This window comes from Schistocerca cancellata, chromosome 10 (assembly GCF_023864275.1).
Source record: "Schistocerca cancellata isolate TAMUIC-IGC-003103 chromosome 10, iqSchCanc2.1, whole genome shotgun sequence".
Lineage (NCBI taxonomy): Eukaryota > Metazoa > Arthropoda > Insecta > Orthoptera > Acrididae > Schistocerca > Schistocerca cancellata.
In genome coordinates this window covers 213,696,452-213,712,579 of record NC_064635.1, presented here as the reverse complement: position 1 = coordinate 213,712,579, position 16,128 = coordinate 213,696,452, and the positions used below count along the sequence as shown (strand labels likewise).

General features: G+C 46.9%; 1 non-coding gene across 1 annotated transcript; it reads left to right on the top strand.

Moving 5' to 3' along the window:
* The first annotated feature begins 15,841 nt into the window (after positions 1–15,841).
* Trnas-uga (transfer RNA serine (anticodon UGA)) lies at positions 15,842–15,916 on the top strand. Its single transcript has one exon. It is a non-coding gene; the product is annotated as a tRNA-Ser (tRNA).
* Positions 15,917–16,128: the final 212 nt, after the last annotated feature.

The following is a 16,128-nucleotide window of genomic DNA, read 5'->3' as shown; positions in this document are numbered from 1 at the left end:
ACAGCAATGGACCCATACTTAGCTTACATTTATCGTGAATCTATCGACCCGCACAAAGTCCCAAACGAGCGGAGAAATGCGCAGGTGACGCCTGTCTATAAGACGGGCAAAAGAACGGACACGCAAAATTACAGACCAGTATTCCTAACTTCAGTTTCCTGTAAAATCCTTGGACATATTCTCCTTTGGAATATAATAAATTTTCTTGAGACCGAGAAGCTTATGTCCTTCATGTTCACAAATCAGCATGGTATTAGAAAGAATCGTGTGAAAATCAGCATGCCCTTGTTTCACTGCGAACTATGGATGAAGGGCAACAGCAAGATTCAATATTTCTAGATTTTCGGAAAGCATTTGACACGACGCCGCATTGCAGGTTGACTATTAACGATGGTACCGACATATGGAATAAGTTCACAGATATGTGAGTGGCTCGAAGACTTCTTAAACAATAGAACCCAGTATGTTGTCCTCGACGGCGAATGTTCATCAGAGACAAGATTATGGGCAGGAATACGCCAGGGAAGTGTGATAGGATCGCCGTTGTTCTCTACATACATAAATGATTTGGCAGGCGGGATGGCCAGCAATCTGGCGTTGTTCACTGATGGGGCTATGGTGTACGGTAAGGTGTCGGAATTGAGTGACTGTAGCAACATAGGAGATGAGTTTTCTAGTTGGTGTGATGAACGGCAGCTAACTCTGAATATGGGAAAATATAAGTTAATGATGTTCGGATACAGCTTTAGGAGTGTACTTCTTGACACAGTCACGTCGTTTAAATACGTGGGCGAAGCGTTGTAAAGCGATACGAAATGGTAACAGCTTGAGGACTGTGGTAGGGATGGTGAATGGTCGACTTCGGTTTATTGAGATAATTTTAGGAAAGTGTAGTCATCGGTAAACGAGGCCGCATGTAGGACGCTGGTGCCACCTGTTCTTGAATACTGCTAGAGTGTTGGATTGGAGCACCACATCGATGTAATACAGAGGCGGATTTGTTAGCTGTAAGTTACGGAGATGCTTCGGGAACAGATATGGGAATCCCTGGAGGGAAGTGGACGTACTTTTTGAAGAACGCTATTGCGAAACTACAGCAAACCTGCATTTGAAGCTGAATGATTTTCCTGCCGCCAACATACTTTACGCGTAAGGACCACGAAGATAGGATACGAGAAATTAGGGTCGATACGGAGGCACATAGACAGTCGTTTTTCCCTCGCTCTGTTTGCGAGTGTAAAAGGAAAGGAAGTGACTAGTGGTGGTGCGGGCGTGCCCTCCGCCACGGTGGCTTGCAGGGTACCTCTGTCGATGTAGATGTACCATTGCTAGCCTCAAAACAAATGTTGGGGAAAAACTAATTAGGAATAATGGCTTTAATTAAATACTAATCGAAATTTTGGATATGTTGCTGTCCCACGCACTCATTCAAGTCACCCACAACTCGTTTCGCTATCATCCCTGCAGTTTCCCTCAGCAATTAGTTAACTTCAGCAAAATTCTATGCCAGCAGTTTCTCCCATCAAATTTTACTATCCCGAGGTGTTCGGACAGTCAGTGCAGCTGACCATTTTAATGTCTTGGGACTGAGATTAGATGGACATCTTCTTTGGAAGTATCTTGTGCAGAAACCTGCTGTCTTCACTACGACTCTGAAAGTAGTAAACTTTGTCTAGTTTTTTTTATACTTTCCCTCGCATTCGTGTGACGACGTCACTGTGCAACCGTGGTATAAAAAGTGTGTTAGGGGGATGCGAGAAACAGCGCACTTATTGTCGTAGTGGGCAGTCTGAACGATTTATCTGACGCCCAAAAGGACATGATCATTAGCTTTCGGATCAATAATGGAAGCACTTCCCAAGTGACTATCTAACATTCTGCATGGTGTCTGTCTGTTTTGAGTCGTGGCTCCCTACCACTTTCGCGCAACGACGTTCTCAGCGTGTTTTTTAGGGAATTGACTAGTTTGAACCTGGGACCTGTTGCTGGTAAGGAGACGCCAGACCACACATGACATGCAGAGTTCAGAAGTGTTCAGTGAGATAGCGATAATATAATCAAACACTTCATGATTTCAGCGTCAACTCCACTGCACTCCCTGTAAAAGAATCTTAATACTAACTAAATTTAGTGGAAGGGGTTCAAGGCTTTCCTATTTAGCAGTTACGTTTACCATTGGAATTTTTATTCTACTCACGAAACATTGTTTATAAATTGTACTATTGATAAAAGGAAATACTTTAATACAGGATGATAAAAACCAACTGCGTTCAACAAAAATGTGAACGAATATTCCCTGAATGGGTTTCCAATTTCTACAATGGATCGAAGGATGACCTATGCCATATCACATCTATAATCTAGGTTTAAATTAAGTTTCATAAAAGACAAAACTATCGAAAATGGCCTACAGTGACCCTCAATTATCTTTAATTACTTATTTAACTTGTTGTAAATTACAGTGGCTGATGTGGCTTCTCAATAATTATATAACAGAAAAATCATCGCGTTTCAGATTTTAACTTCAAGTAGCAAATGTGAATACCACAAAGTTTAATTGACGATCGACACCAGTATTACGTAAAAAGGGGATGTAACAGATGAGACTTCTGCAGGTCTGAGTGAAGCCTTATGCACTCTTATGTGGCATCACGTGCTTTCATTACCTTGTCAGTAGTTAGGCAGCGTCAGGGGTGGCTGGCAGCGCAGCTCCACACACCTCGCCGTCTCGGTAGCAACTCTCTCGAACTTATCCTTACTACTGTTTACCGCAGTTGGTTTAAGAAAAAGGTATCTGGTTGTAGTTTCAACTGACCAATCAGCGTCTCAATGTCAACCTTAAGATCCACCTACAAAAATTCTGTCTATACAATGAGAAACGTTATACTTTTCGTGGTGGGGCAATGTTTTTAATGTTTGCTACGTAACAGAGACGTATATACTCTCATACTAAAACTTGTAGCTGATGTGGCCCTTTTAGTGTTATCGTAAGTTCTATACTGTTCTTCTGGAGGGCTCTATCTTTTAACATGGGCTGGGGGATGGACCTGCTGGTGGTTGGCCAGCGATGTGGGTGTCCCATTGTCGAGCTCTTATCGTAGGGCCTTCTAGCCTACACAGCTCTGCTCTCGGCTTCTGTTCTCGTTTCTCCCCTCGGAACTGCGTCTGTTTCACGATAGGAAGGTATGACATGCATTTAGGCGTTCTTCTGTTAGTCTGTGGTATTCCATTTGCTCACTCGTTGATCGTATTACTTTCGTTAATTAAATGTCAGGATTTATTCGGAGCTATGTGACATATTGCCGGATTTGCTATCATGTCAAGGTTTTCACGGAAGGTGTTGGATTTGTCTGACACCTTAAAACTAAGTTCTGAGACCGTGGTTAAAGTGTACGGTGCACGGCCAAATGGCGCTGTCGGAAACCGGGGCAACTGTGGTGCAGCAAGTGCCACGGAAGACAGGGCTGAGTGACGACTGCGGAGGTGTCCAAGGGCGAACAGACGAGCAACTGGTGAGCAACTGAGCGCCCGGATGAACCGAGGGCTACGGACGCCGTCTCCTCGATGACAGGTCAGCAGGCGTTGCTGCAGCAGGCACCAGCTTTCCTTACAGTTCACTGGCTTTCGGGCGGCGCCCACTCATCGCGATGTCAGTCATGACGATAACCCGACCCGACTGCGGGCACCCGGTTCGTGCACCCGTGCTGCTGAATGGTACTCATTGTCGACGGAGGCTGGAATTTGTATGCCGGTACTGCAACTTGGCGTCTACTGAGTGGGGACAGGTGGCCTTTTCAGATGGATCATCTTTCACGCTTCATCGGACAAATGGCCTTTAGCGAGTACGACGTGGAACGTCTGAAGGCAAACACACCGCACACTCGTCGGGAGGGTAGGGGCCAGAAGGTATTCGCTGGGTCAGCTCGTCATTGGGGAAGGCAAAAGTGATCAAGTACACGTCTGTCTTTGGAAACCGCGTCCACGTCTATAAGCAGTTTGTTTTTCCTCGGCGCAGAGGCATGTATCAGCAGAATAGTGCAACATATCACAAAGCTAGCAGTGTGGTTGGCTGAGCACCAGCACCAGTTTACCGTACTCCCCTCGACACCAAACTCCTCGGATTAAACCCATTCTACAAACTGTGGGACCACCTCATTCGGGCTGTTCGCACCACGGATCCTCAACCGAGAAACATAGCCCTGTCTGTAGGCTACCTTCCAGAGCACCGCCGACTCACTTCCAGCGTGTCTCGTAGCGGTCCGCGCTGCGGCGTGTGCTTATTCAGGCTCTTCGCAGGCGGTCACATTAACGTGACTGCACAGTGTATTCATTAGAGCAACACAGGCCTTTCCTTGGTCTTCCTGTATCTCTTTCCTGTTATACGTCTAACTGTTATTTAACCCCATTCTTTCAATACGTATCATACATTTTCTAACTCGTATTCGCTTCTTTCATTCATGAAAAATATCTCTTTCCTTATTTCAGAATTCTTTATTTGATCCCTCAGAGTTCATTAATTTGTCTTATTTAAAAATTACGTTTCAGCTGATTGTATTTTCTTTGGTCTTCTTTAGTTACTGGCCAGGTCTAACTTCGGTATTTGTGCATAAGTGGTGGCATTACTTTTTACAATTTTCTCTTCTTGTCTTTCCTTTTCTTTGGCTGAAGTACTATGTGCAGTGGCACTTATCAAAATATCAAATCCATAATTTATATCAAATTCTAAGAGATGAAAACGAGATATATATTCCAATAGTTTTCCATTTCGCAATTTTTACAACCTATAGAATACAGAATGAAATTTTCACTCTGCAGCGGAGTGTGCGCTGATATGAAACTTCCTGGCAGATTAAAACTGTGTGCCCGACCGAGACTCGAACTCGGGACCTTTGCCTTTCGCGGGCAAGTGTTCTACCATCTGAGCTACCGAAGCACGACTCATGCCCGGTGAGCATTTGCCCGCGAAAGGCAAAGGTCCCGAGTTCGAGTCTCGGTCGGGTACACAGTTTTAATCTGCCAGGAAGTTACATATCAGCACACACTCCGCTGCAAGTGGAAATTTCATTCTGGAAACATCCCCCGGGCTGTGCCTAAGCCATGTCCCCGCAATATCCTTTCTTCCAGGAGTGCTAGTTCTGCAAGGTTCGCAGGAGAGCTTCTGTTAAGTTTGGAAGGTAGGAGACGAGATACTGGCAGAAGTAAAGCTGTGAGGACGGGGCGAGAGTCGTGCTTCGGTAGCTCAGATGGTAGAGCACTTGCCCGCGAAAGGCAAACGTCCCGAGTTCGAGTCTCGGTCGGGCACACAGTTTTAATCTGCCAGGAAGTTTCAACCTATAGAATAGTTTCCTTTAAAAGCCATAACTTTGATTTTATTTTCTTATATGTTTAGATTATAGAGTTTGCTCGTTAAGTTCAAGCGATGTAGAACAAAACGTAACTCATCCTCTGTCCGTCGTAAAATTATTTTGCCGTTAGCAAGGAGTTTTTTTTTCTTTTTTTTCCAACCTCTTCATCACTTGCAACCTACGTACTCAATTGCTGGATCTATCCCAATCGTTGTCTTCCTCTACTGTTTTTGCCCTCTACAGCACCCTATAGTACCACGGAAGTTTTCCACATATTACCTTCCTATCTGATTCTGCAAGGAGTACAGTATTTAAATGTATGTTTCTAGAAATTCATATTGTTCCTGCTTTTACTTCTTGTTTCCATTGTCTAAAAATGTCATCAGTATATACAGGGTGTTACAAAAAGGTACGGCCAAACTTTCAGGAAACATTCCTCACACACAAATAAAGAAAAGATGTTATGTGGATATGTGTCCAGAAACGCTTAATTTCCATGTTAGAGCTCATTTTAATTTCGTCAGTATGTACTTCCTCGATTCACCGCCAGTTGGCCTAATTGAAGGAAGGTAATGTTGACTTCGGTGCTTGTGTTGACATGCGACTCATTGCTCTACAGTACTAGCATCAAGCACATCAGTACGTAGCATCAACAGGTTAGTGTTCATCACGAACGTGGTTTTGCAGTCAGTGCAATGTTTAAAAACGCGGAGTTAGCAGATGCCCATTTAATGTATGGATTAGCACGGGGCAATAGCCGTGGCGCGGTACGTTTGTATCGAGACAGATTTCCAGAAGGTGTCCCGACAGAAAGACGTTCGAAACAATTGATCGGCGTCTTAGGGAGCACGGAACATTCCAGCCTATGACTCGCGACTGGGCAAGACCTAGAACGACGAGGACACCTGCAATGGACGAGGCAATTCTTCGTGCAGTTGACGATAACCCTAATGTCAGCGTCAGAGAAGTTGCTGCTGTACAAGGTAACGTTGACCACGTCACTGTATGGAGAGTGATACGGGAGAACCAGTTGTTTCCGTACCATGTACAGCGTGTGCAGGCTCTATCAGCAGCTGATTGGCCTCCACGGGCACACTTCTGCGAATGGTTCATCCAACAATGTGTCAATCCTCATTTCAGTGCAAATGTTCTCTTTACGGATGAGGCTTCATTCCAACGTGATCAAATTGTAAATTTTCACAATCAACATGTGTGGGCTGACGAGAATCCGCACGCAATTGTGCAATCACGTCATCAACACAGATTTTCTGTGAACGTTTGGGCAGGCATTGTTGGTGATGTCTCGATTGGGCCCCACGTTCTTCCACCTACGCTCAATGGAGCACGTTATCATGATTTCATACGGGATAGTGTACCTGTGCTGCTAGAACATGTGCCTTTACAAGTACGACACAACATGTGGTTCATGCACGATGGAGCTCCTGCACATTTCAGTCGAAGTGTTCGTACGCTTCTCAACAACAGATTCGGTGACCAACGGATTGGTAAAGGGGGACCAATTCCATGGCCTCCACGCTCTCCTAACCTCAACCCTCTTGACTTTCATTTATGGGGGCATTTGAAAGCTCTTGTCTACGCAACCCCGGTACCAAATGTAGAGACTCTTCGTGCTCGTATTGTGGACGGCTGTGATACAATACGCCATTCTTCTGGGCTGCATCAGCGCATCAGGGATTCCATGCGACGGAGGGTGGATGCATGTATCCTCGCTAACGGAGGACATTTTGAACATTTCCTCTAACAAAGTGTTTGAAGTCACGCTGGTACGTTCTGTTGCTGTGTGTTTCCATTCCACGATTAATGTGATTTGAAGAGAGGTAATAAAATGAGCTCTAACATGGAAAGTAAGCGTTTCCGGACACATGTCCACATAACATATTTTCTTTCTTTGTGTGTGAGGAATGTTTCCTGAAAGTTTGGCCGTACCTTATTGTAACACCCTGTGTATATGTTAAATAATGTGTGTGGGAGACTGCATCCTTGACGTACTCCTCTGTTGATTGCTACTGGCCCCGTTCTCTTTTTACTTGTATTAAAACATGATATAGAAAATAACAGAGGTATGGGGCAAGTAACTTTTGCCGTCAGATGTATTTTGATTCACTAAAGACATTACCTACGATCGAAGTTTCTGGCGTCGACAACCGTGCATAAAATGTTCCTGTTATTCGTGTAACGCCAGATCAAGGTGTTAACGACTACGACAGGCTGTCGTAACACTGTGAGGTGGCCATTTTATAACGTGAGGCGTCTCACGATTAGCCCACGATTGCTTCGCACTGTATATATTGTGATGACGTCAGCATCAACGGCGACACAAATCACTCACATCACATCACGAGACATTTATTGAATCCAACGAAACTTCTTGTAGCGAAAATTGAATATTGTACGCGTTATTATCCGGGCACTGCTGTAAAAGACGGGGAATCAAAACCATTCAGACATCAACGGTAGATAAAATCTGTGAAGAACGTTTTAGAGGTGATAAAAGCAGTGCCTGTTTAAACCCCCATCAGCGATTGTTTTAATGCCACGTCAACTGGCCATTAACAGTGATTACGGCACGATTTCATTGCGCGTAAAGCAAGCGGCGTAATAACAGGAAAGCGGCGGCAAAAAGCATCACTGCGAGCGCGGCGCGGCGCCTGCTCGGCGCGGCAGATTTCCTGCCGAGGGGGGCGCACGGCCTGGGCGCACACTTGTGACGTCACGTACTGGTGGCCGGGTCTGTATGGGAACGCTGCTAAGCACTCTGCAGTTATACGAACTGTACGCGTTTTAGAGCTGAAACTGCATAGGGATTCTCGTGCTTTCCACTTCTACATAGCCTTGTAATGAAAGTGTGGAAATTTATATCACTGCGTGAAGTAACTGAACAAAACTGCCATATTTTAGTCCAAGATGTAAGATTATTTTGACGATTTACCTTAAATACGCGTTTCTAGGCTCGAATACAAACTGTAATTTTAAATTCTGTCTTTTACCTCAGGAGCTACGTTTTCTTGCAGTAAAAAATCGGCAATATGCAACAACAAGCAGACGTTTTCGGTTAGAAATAAAGCAGCTGGCGCTCCTACAGAATTTGTTTCCCCGGTTATTTTCGCAAATTTTCCTCTCTACTTCAAAATTTGCTGACCTCACACGAAACTCAAATCATTCGACGAAATGGAGCACCTCCTGACATAATGTTTCATGAATCAAAAAACCCGAAAAAATATTTTATTTCCCTGTTTCTCCAGAACTTTAGAACCTTAAACATGAAAACATTGTTTCTCCTGTATCCTTGACTGAAGGATAGTGGTGTTAGTTTAGTGTTGTTAATTTAATGAGTGCTGTTAATTTAGTCACAATGCACTTACCTCGAAATTCTGCTTTCTCTACTGCTTAATCTGTCGAACACTGAATTCATTAAAGCAATTTTCTAAGGTAGTTTACTCAACTTGAAATTATTTCCGAATAACTGTATATGTAAAACTGAACAAAATCATTCTGTGTGTACCAAGCATTTTCGAGCCACACTAATTAATATGACTATTCTGTGTGACAATAGTTGCAAACATGAGACACATTTCACAGCCAGCTTCGTATGAACCTCGCAGCAATAGTCCAGAATTAAGAAACAAATTATACTGGTACATGATACATAACTGCTTTTAAAAACAATTGGCAAAAATGGTGCAATGGAAACAAATGACAGGCTGTAATTTTTTTGTCATTTACTTACCCTTCAGTGATGCGTAGACACGAATTTCTGTGTCAGAATAGCTGCAATCCAGGGATTTCTCAACTTCACACATTAGGGAAATCGAAACATGTGCACTTTCATGCCTTTTTGGCATTTACAATTTCCCTGGCGAAAGGGAACGCAATACTTGTATCCCATACTTCGAAGAATTGTAGGCGAGTACTGTACGATATATATATCAGTTTCACGTGGCACACACTTTCAACACAACATACACTCCAACAGGACTGCCGAGTAACGATAAGATGGCCAACAGTTTGTGACGCCACGTGCCAATATGGCCGCTGTGCGTAGGCCTTGTATCTGGCAGGCTTTGCTCAGCGACGCCGCCGACGGGTGGTCCGGGCCGTGTGCTTCACGGGGCACAGGCGGCTGTAGGCCGTGCATTTCCTTACAGTAGAGTCTCTTACCAACAAACCTGCCGAAAATTCGCCATAGAACAAAAAAAAGAAAAAAGGCTGACCACCGAGGAAAATAGTCGGATGAGTAGAAAATCGGTAAACGCGATGCACTTGTACAAACAAGCAAATGATTACAGTTTCAGGAAAACTGTGTTATTTGTTCAAGAGAAAGGCCTTCACAAATTGAGCGCGTCAATAAAGTGTCAGTACAGCTCTGGCAAGCAGTTATTCGGCTTGTCATCGATTGACAGAGGTGTTGAATGTCCTGCTGAGAAATATCGTGCCAAATTCTGTCCAAGTTGTGAGTTAGATTGTCGAAAATCTGGAGATGGTTGGAAGGCCCTGTCCATAATGCATCGAACATTCTCAACTGGGGAGAGATCTGGCGACCTTGCTGACCAAGTAGTAGAAAATGTTGTCGTGTGTGCGCGGGCATTATCTTGCTGAAATGCATGCACAGGATGGCTTGCCATTAAGGGCAACAAAGCGGGGCGCAGAATATTGTCGAGGTACCACTGTGCTGTAATAGTGCAGCGTATGACAACCAAAGACGTCCTGTTTTGAGAAGAAATGGCTCCCCAGATCGTCTCACTCCTCGGCACCAGCCAGGATGGTATTACACCGCTGTCCAGGGGGTCTCCAGACAAGCCTTCCGCATGGAATGACGTCGAGTGGAGTAGAATTGTCTCCAGCGACGAGTCCTGCTTCGAACTGACCGCCAATCGCCAGCGAAGAGGCGTCTTGAGGCGCCCTGCACGGCGGTGAGACACCAGCCTGACTGTAAGCCACGTACCGTGCGTGGTGGCTGGTCTGGGGCGCCGCTCCACTTCACTTCACACTTCACCTTCGGTTGCCAACTGCAGCATCCTTACAGCACAACAGTGCGTCGACGATATGCTGCGACCCGTTTTGATTCTGTTAATGGAAAACCATTCTGGCATTACATTTCAGCAAGATAATGCCTCCAGAATGAGATTTTCAATCTGCAGCGGAGTGTGCGCTGATATGAAACTTCCTGGCAGATTAAAAATGTGTGCCGGACCGAGACTCGAACTCGGGACCTTTGCCTTTCACGGGCAAGTGCTCTACCAACTTTTTTCTTTTTTTTTTAAGAGTAAATACGCCTTTAACCGCACGGCCACTTTTTTTTTTTCACAAATGTAAAGGAACAGGGATACAGGGATGTTGTTTTTATTTATTGATTTATTTATTTTCCATAAAGATCACTCTGTTAAAAGGAAAATGTAGATTATTTCATGGTATAGTATATGCATTACATATGGAGCGGTGAGAGAAGCGTCAAATGTGCACACCGACTGCACCCGGCACATCCCAACTGCGTGGGGGGTCGAGGAAGACTGCGTGAAGATAGCTGGCAAAGGTTTTCCCATAGTGTGACCATCTATGAACCTCATTGTGGGCTTGCTGCAAGAAAAACCAAAAGTCGAGTCGCGACTTGGCAGCATCCCCATAGAGGTACGCGATTGTCCAACCTTCGACCCAGATGATCGAGTGTGATTTAGTCGCCGGAAAGTAGTCACTCTCCGGATATAAGAAGGAAGCAGGTGTAATATGTTGCGGGGTCACACGGAGGTAGCAAGCCACCATCTGTCTTCCTAGGAGCCATACGTCCTCCACCGCGATACAAGTTAAGCGGTGATGGTCGTCATCCACTTGGCGACATTTCGGGCATAGTGGAGTGTCCACTAGTCCAATTGCATAGAGTCGTTCGTTGGTGTTGAACTTGCCACAGGTGACAGAGAACCACAGTGCCCGAACGAAGGTAGGAAGGAATTTTTGGTGCACATGTCTCCAAATCTTCGGCCAATGCAACTTGGGGTGTTTGAGTTCAATGACATTACGACTTATCCGTCGTTGCAGCCAAACATAAAAAACATATGGTCTCGTGCGCGGAAGCTCGTCTCTGACATAACTAAGTTCCACGATAAATGTTGATACATGCGCAAAATGTGGCGTAATGTTGCCCACCGCTACCGGAGGTGTGAGGGACGCTGGAACTAGGAGATCCAGGAGGCGGGATGTAAGGGAATCACGCCCGCTACGCCATTGCTTGTACATCGTGGCTAGAAGGAGCGCCGTCGCTCGGCAGTGAACATTCGTAAGTCCGAGTCCCCCCTTGTCCGTAGGGAGCGTGAGCGTTGTGTATCGCACTTTGAGAGGCGATCCAATCATCACAAAATAGCCTAGTGCTGATTGAAGTCGACGTCCGAGCGTGAGTGGTAGGGGCAGGATCTGCGAAATATGCACCATTCGAGAAACCACATAAGTGTTCAGATATTCGACTCGCTGCAAAGAATCGAGGCGCCGTAGGAGATGTTGTCGGACCATGGTACGTGTTGTCTGTAAAATACGTCGGTAGTTAACTGCCGCAGTATGTTTTACAGATGAGGTAAAGTCTACGCCGAGATAGCGGAATCGTTGCACACAAGGAAACGGACTGATTTCTTCTGGCGTAAGGCCCCTTCCAACCGGCATTGCTGCCGATTTGTTCATGTTCACTGCACTACCCGCCGTCACACTGTGGTCCAACAACAGTTCAAGGACCGTCTTCACCTCTTCTTCAGAACGAACGAGCAGCAGGAGGTCGTCCGCATAGGCACGACATTTGAAGGTGTAGCCCCGCAGTTCCATCCCAGAAAGAGAATTTGTTAGCCTCCCAATTGATGGTTCCAACGCTATCGCGAACAGCAGCATCGAAAGAGGGCAGCCCTGGCGAATGGATCGTCGAATTTGAATGGGCCCTGCTATACGCCCATTAACCTATACCAAGGATTGTGCGCCCCCATAAATCCTTCTAATGAGACCAGTAAAACGGTCTGGAAATCCCATTTGTTCCAGTACAGCGTACAGATAGTTGTGGCGCACCTTATCAAAAGCACTGTCAAAATCAACCGCCACCATCGCCGCTTTAAGCCGGCACTCCTCCGCCAGCGCTATCACATCACGGCATTCGCCAGTGGCTGTTTTCACATTCACCGATCCACCCGGTGCCGTCTGTTCTGGAGAGAGAACGCTACGAATTAACATACGACATCGGGACGCTAGCAACCGTGCAAAGATCTTATAGTCGGCATTAAGCAGGGTGATGGGGCGATAATGTGTGACCGTAATTCCTGGCTTCGGTTTATGTACTGGCACCAAGAGGCCTTCCATAAAAGCCGGTGGAATAGGCGCATCGGAATTTAACATCTCGTTGTACATTTCCGTCCATCGCGGTGCCATTTCGTTGCGAAATTCTCGATAAAATTCAGCAGGAAGTCCATCAATGCCTGGGGACCGGTTCAACGCACCCTTTGCGATCGCATTATGTACTTCCTCACAGCTAATGGCTTCCAGTAAGGTTCCCGCGGCTTCCACCGTCAGTGTACGGGAGACGTACGTGGCTATACGTTCGAGGTCATCGACAGGGGCTGCTTCTTCCCGATAGATGTGTTGGTAATGGTCGACGAATGCAGAGACAACGTCCGCTTGACGCGTCACTCTCCGGTCGACGCGGGTAATTAATTCCCGTACCAAAACGCGTCGTCGGTGCTTTCGTTCATTCACGACGTGGTGCATGGAAGGAATCTCGTGCATTATCGTATCGTGACATCTGGCGCGCACCATGGTTCCCTGAAGATGTTTCCGAGCTAAAGCCACTAGTTTAGCTTTTATCCTTTTGCGTTCGATCCAGACGTCCTGTACCAGCGGACCATCGTCCAGGTCGCGCAGCGCTGCAAAATAAAAGTCGGTCGTACGGCGGCGCCATTCTGCCATCTCCCTGCTATATGAGATGAACGTACGGCGAAGCGCCGGTTTAGCACAAGTCAGCCACCAATCAAGCTTCGTCGCATACCTTCCAACCCTTCGCTCGCACATAGTCCATGTCTCAAGGATCCGGTGACGGCATTCAGGATCATGTAGATGTTGAATGTTTAATTTCCACGGGGCCTTACTGTTCCACACCTCTCTACGGGGAAGAAGCACCGTACAGATGTAAGCGCTATGATCGGAAAATGACAATGGCCAGCGTTCCGCGTCCTGGACATCATTTGCATGAGCGCGTGAGATATAAATGCGATCTAACCTGCTCGCCGAATGACTTGTCACATAGGTGTATCCCGGTGCATCTCCATGTCGTAATTCCCACGTGTCACTAAGTACAAGGTCGTTGACAACGATTCGCAACTCTTGGCTGATGTTTGCTTGCGGCCATTGGTCTTTCGGGCTGAGAACACAGTTGAAATCTCCACCAATTATTACACATGCATAACGTCCATGGAAAAGTGGGGCAATGTCTTATGCATAAAATCGCGCCCTTTCCCACCGCCGATTGTTTCCCGACGGTGCATAAAGATTGATGCTGAGTGTCCCAAACGTCGTGAAAGCCATTCCCCTGGCCGACGGAAGGTAACACACGTTTTCCACTGGGAAGCCATCTCGCACGTAAACTGCCACCCCATTCCCATTTTGATCTCCATGTGACGAATAGGATTGGTAGCCTGCGATGTATGGGAGTGCAGCTATGTGGACTTCCTGCAGCAAAGCAATATCCACATCAGATGCCCAAATCGTTTTCTTCAGTAGGTGTATTTTGGCCGGTGAACGCACGTCATTTATATTTAATGTCGCAATACGGTTCGCATGGCGTTGAATCCCACTCTGTCGATGCGCAACACCATCTCCCTGCATCGGCGCTGGGGGCTGAGTTATAAGACGTTCTCTCGCCCCTCTCCCTTCACCTTCAGCAATTATTAGGTCGTCTTCGTGAGTGCCGGCTGCCTCTGTATGGCGTCCGGCGCCTCCTCAATATCGTCATACCACATCTTTGCAGGCGGTAATATATTCGTGTCCATTGCCACAGCATCTGCTTCGGGAGAGCCAATTGGTTGTGATTCCTCTTCAGCATCACCACGTGCCGGTACCGTCAATGTGACAGACCGCTGCGGGTCTGATCGAACAGTTTCCATTGCCTCATCCTGTGTCGTAGAGGCTGTTGTGTCGTCTTGGTCCACAGGCACATCGTCGTCGGGGCAAGGGGAGTCATCCCTAGGAGATGTCGTGCGACGACGCCGTTTCCTCCTTTTCGGGGAACGTTGTTTGCGTGATCTTCCTTCCGTGTCCTCAGATTGTAGGGAATCACGGCTGCCCGACAGAAAAGCATCCGTAGGAACAGGAAGTGTTTCGAGTCCCATCGTTGTACTTGGCGGGAGTTCGGTCGAAACTGATGATGTCGTCACAGAGTGCGTTCCAGACGGTACAGCATCCGTAGTGACTGGAACTGCTTCATGTACTATCGGTGTGCTTGGTGGGAGTTCGGTCTCATCTAATATCGCCGTAGATTGTATGCTCGACGGAGCAGCAACCTCTGTCATCCCGACGTCTGCTACAAGGTTTCGGAGAGTGCCATCTTCCACCAGGGCTGTGTCTTTTCGGTCATCAGCGGACGCAGTGAGGGCTTTGGAATAGGTGATTGGAAGTACTGTCATCGCCGGCGACGGCTCCCGCACGTCTGAAGGCAGTTGCGTAATCCGCCGTTGCATACAGTTCGACCTGAGGTGTCCCTCCTGGCCACAGCCAGAACATGTACGTGGTTGACCATCGTAAATCACCACCGCCCGACAACCACCAATTGTCAGATAGGACGGTACATGCTTCTGAAGATCAATAGTGATCTGTCGTACTCCGTTAAGAACTGGGTACGTGGCGAATTGTGTCCAGCGTGCTGCTGTGTGACCATGTACCGTGCCGTATGGCTTAAAAGCCTCGATAACTTCGTCAGCCGGGAGCTCAAAAGGCAGCTCAAAAACACGTATTGTCCGTACACCCAGACCAGCATGTTCTACAGTTACCGTGCCGACATTCCCGTCACTATGGCAAAATCGGAGACCTGCTTTTGTCGCCTGTAGAATTCTCTCACACGCCGCGTCATTTACCATCTTAACATACACCGTGGGACAAACGATGGACAGATGAATTCCGACAATATCGTTTGGCGGTATCTTGACGTCCTCTCGAATGAATCGTTCCACTGCTAAAGCCTTTGGTCATTCGTAGTCTTTGCAGAAAGTGAATCGTAATGTAGTTTTCCTGTACTTGTTCGCCATGATCGTTGTTAGTAGCCCGCGCGCAGACTAAGTCCACAAGTAAACAAACACTCGCACACGCCGCACAGGCGGAAGTAGCGGACCTCCGCTTCGCACGGCCGCTAGCGCCGAACTGTTCTGAGCTACCCAAGAACGACTCACGCCCCGTCTTCACAGCTTTGGAAGGTAGGAGACGAGATACTGGCAGAAGTAAAGCTGTGAGGACGGGGCGTGAGTCGTGCTTCGGTAGCTCAGTTGGTAGAGCACTTGCCCGTGAAAGGCAAAGGTCCCGAGTTCGAGTCTCGGTCCGGAACACAGTTTTAATCTGCCAGGAAGTTTCAACATAATGCCTGTCCGCACATGACGAGAGATCCTATTTATTGTCTTTGCGCTTCCCAAACCTTACTTCGGCCAGCAAGGTCGCCGGATCTTTCTCCAGTTGAGAACGTTTTGAGCACTATGGACAGGGCCCTCTGGATTTTGCCGATCTCACGCGTCGTTTGGACAGAATTTGGTACGACATCCTC